Source organism: Hippopotamus amphibius, chromosome 7 (genome assembly GCF_030028045.1).
Source record: "Hippopotamus amphibius kiboko isolate mHipAmp2 chromosome 7, mHipAmp2.hap2, whole genome shotgun sequence".
Lineage (NCBI taxonomy): Eukaryota > Metazoa > Chordata > Mammalia > Artiodactyla > Hippopotamidae > Hippopotamus > Hippopotamus amphibius.
In genome coordinates this window covers 72,361,479-72,365,083 of record NC_080192.1, presented here as the reverse complement: position 1 = coordinate 72,365,083, position 3,605 = coordinate 72,361,479, and the positions used below count along the sequence as shown (strand labels likewise).

Below are 3,605 nucleotides of genomic sequence, written 5' to 3'. Positions count from 1 at the left end.
TCCCAGTCTCCCCTCGCCGCCACCCTTCCCCCCTGGAAACCATAAGTTCATTCTCTAAGTCTGTGAGTCTGTTTCTGTTTTGTAAATAAGTTCATTTGTACCATTTAAAAAAAAATTCTGCACATAAGTGATATTATATATTTGTCTTTCTCTGTCTGACTTACTTCACTTAGTATGATAACCTCAGATATCCATGTTAATGCAAATAGCATTATTTCATTCTTTTTAATGGCAGAGTGATATTCCATTGTATATCTGTACCACATCTTCTTTATCCATTCATCTGTTGATGGACATTTAAGTTGCTTCCATGTCCTGGCTATTGTAAACAGTGCTGCAATGAACATTGGGGTGCATGTATCCTTTCAAACCAGGGTTTTCTCTGGATATATGCCCCGGTGTGGGATGCTGGATCATATGGTAGCTCTATTCTTAGTTTTTTAAGGAACCTCCATACTGTTCTCCACAGTGGCTGTACCAATTTACATTCCTACCATGTATGGTATAGTTTTTAACATGTGTGAGTATTATTTAGCCTGATGGTTTCAGTGACCACAGTTTGTGAACTAAACAGAACGCAAATCTGATACATATGAATTCTTATGGGGACAATGGAACAGAGTATTTGCAACTGAGGTCTCTCCTTTTGCTCGCTCTCCCTTATCTGGCCTGAAAGGCGCACCCATGAAAGTGGCTCCTCCTGTTTACACTGGAGGCAACCCTGGGTGGTGGGAAGAACACTGGGTTTGGAGTCTTTCATGCATCCAGGGCCTGCTGGGGGCTTGTGTGCCAGCCTGGATTCCAGGTCCCGCTCCCCCACTTACCATGTGGCCACGGGCTCTCAGATTCTCATTTCCCTGTGCAGTAGGGTAATAATACTTATTTTGCCTACATCACACAGTCATGGAGATGGAACAGTGCTTTGGAAAGTAACTGGAACCAGGAGGGTAAGAGCCCTATACACATATTCAAGGTTTTCATCAAACATTGTCAGAGGCGCTATCCAAGGTCACAGTGAAAAAGTTCAATTCCCTGCAGATGGTGGGTATGGAATAAATTGAATGCACAGTCCTGAAATGAATATATTTGGGGGTAACAGTAGGTTGCCCCCAAGAATAAAGTCACTTTTAGAAAAGAGAACTGGGGGACTTCCCTGGTGGTCCAGTGGTTAAGACTCCATGCTCCCAATGCAGGGGACACAGGTTTGATCCCTGATTGGGGAACTAAGATCCCGCATGCCATGAGGCGTGGCCCAAAAAAGGAAATAAATAAATAAATAAACAAATAATAAAACCATTAAGACAAAAATATTAAACAAAAAAGAAAAAAAAGAGAAAAGAGAACTGGGAAGCATCTGTGCATAGTGGATGAGACCACCAACTCCAGAAGTATTTCATCCTAACAGATGGCAAGTGTAGTGGATAGAAAAGTGGGGGACACCCAAATCCCATTAGTATCCAAGTGTATTTTTTTTCACAAATAAGATCTTTTGTCACCATTAAAAGCCTGATTTTTAAACAGAGTCTTGGACTGGCTCATATTCATCAGCTCTTTCAACTTTAGCGCCTGTCTCATCCCCATAGCTTTTCCAGAACTACTACCTTCACCATGTAGCTCCATAAGTTTTCCCAGTTCAAACTTGGACTTCTTCAACATTTTTACTTTTCTAACAAAGACATCATGGAGTCTATAAATAGATTGGCAGGCCTTTTCTATGTCTTTTCCAATGCTGTCTGGAATCAATTTACTGACCACCTCTTTCCAGTCATTTGTCTGCACCTCTTGGGTCATGATTTCCATCATCTTCTTGCAGATCTGGCTGACCTGTTGGTGCTGGTCATATGAGGTCTTCCGAATCTGATTGTTGTGTTTTTTAGTAAAACCCACACAGAACAGCCAAAGCAAATAACCATCGGTCTTGATATCAATGTGAGCTTCAATCACGGTCTGCCAATTTTTGACCATGGAGCACATTTTGTCATGGGTAAGATCCATGCCATGGAAATTAGTCAGGCAGTTTTTGCCCTGAACATCCTCAGTAATAAGCTTGAATTTCCTAAATGCAACTTCAGCATTCTGCAGATCAGCAAGGTTCACTTCAAATACACGACTCTTGAGGCCACCAGATGCGATTTTTGGTTCCTTGAGTTCTCGTGACAAGTGTTTTCCCAATATTTCTTTCTTTTTTTAAACAAATTTTTTTAAATTTATTTTTTATTTTTTGGCTGTGTTGGGTCTTCTTTGCTGCATGTGGGCTTTCTCTAGTTGTGGTGAACGGGGGCTACTCTTCCTTGGGGTGCATGGCTTCTCATTGCGGTGGCTTCTTGTTCTGGAGCACGGGCTCTAGGCACGAGGGCTTCAGTAGTTGTGGCACTCAGGCTCAGTAGTTGTGGCTTGAGGGCTCTAGAGTGCAGGCTTAATAGTTGTGGCACAAGGGCTTAGTTGTTCTGCAGCACATGGGATCTTCCCAGACCAGGGATCAAACCCATGTCCCTTCTTGCATCAGCAGGTGGCTTCGTAACCACTGAGCCACCAGGGAAGTCCCCCAATATTTCTTATATTGAATATAGCTGGTGCCTTCACATCATACCAATCCTTCTTAGAGAATGGGTCAACCACTTTCTTCTTGGCTCCCTTTTTACCACCGTTTGTAAGTCGCTTGTTCTTCCCGACCGCCATGGTGCTGCTTACAGAGCCAAAAGGGCTATCCAAGGGTACCGAGTGCTTGCTAAATGCCACATGTAAGCCAAGCACTTTACTTACTTAATCCTTCTAACAACCTATTACCTCCACTTTACACAGGAGGAATGTGAGGCACAGGGAAGTGAGGTAATTTGCCCAAGGTCATAGCCAGGAAATGGTAGAGCAGGATTCTCATTTCAGATAGTCTGACCCCAGAGCCTAGGTGCTGAACTACTCCTTAGCTAAAACGGTCGGAGTGCTTGCTCAGGAAAATCAGATTTAAAATAGAACACAGGTGGGAGGGAGGCTCAAGAGGGAGAGGATATGGGGACATATGTGTAAATACAGCTGATTCACTTTGTTGTACAGCAGAAACTGGCACAGCAGTATAAAGCTATTATACTCCAATAAAGATCTGACGAAAAAATAATACAATGGAATATTGTGGTGGCTTTTCAACATCCAACTGAAAAAGAAGGTATTGTTTCTAAACTTTCCAGATAACAAGAATCATTATTCTTCTTGTAATTGCTTCTCAAACTGTAACGTCCCTACAAGTCCCATGGGGACCTTGCTAAAATGCAGATTCTACATAGAGAACAGACTTGTGGTTGCCAAGTGGGGGGAGGAGGGAGGATCGGGAGTTTGGGATTAATAGATGCAAACTATTATATATAGGATGGATAAACAACAGGGTCCTACTGTATAGCACAGGGAACTATATCCAAGATCCTCTGATACACCATAATGGAAAAGGATATGAAAAATATATATATATGTATAACTGAATCACTGCTGTACTGCAGAAATCAACACAATATTGTAAATCAACTATACTTCAATAAAATTTTTTTAAAAATGCAAATTCTGTTTCTCCAGGTCTGGGTGGGCCTGAGATTCTGCCACCTTCCTTGCTGCTGGTC

General features: G+C 42.2%; 1 pseudogene; it reads right to left on the bottom strand.

Annotated features, from left to right (window-relative positions):
- Positions 1–1,513: 1,513 nt before the first annotated feature.
- On the bottom strand, positions 1,514–2,679 carry LOC130857271 (40S ribosomal protein S3a-like; annotated as a pseudogene).
- Between the last annotated feature and the right edge of the window lie 926 nt (positions 2,680–3,605).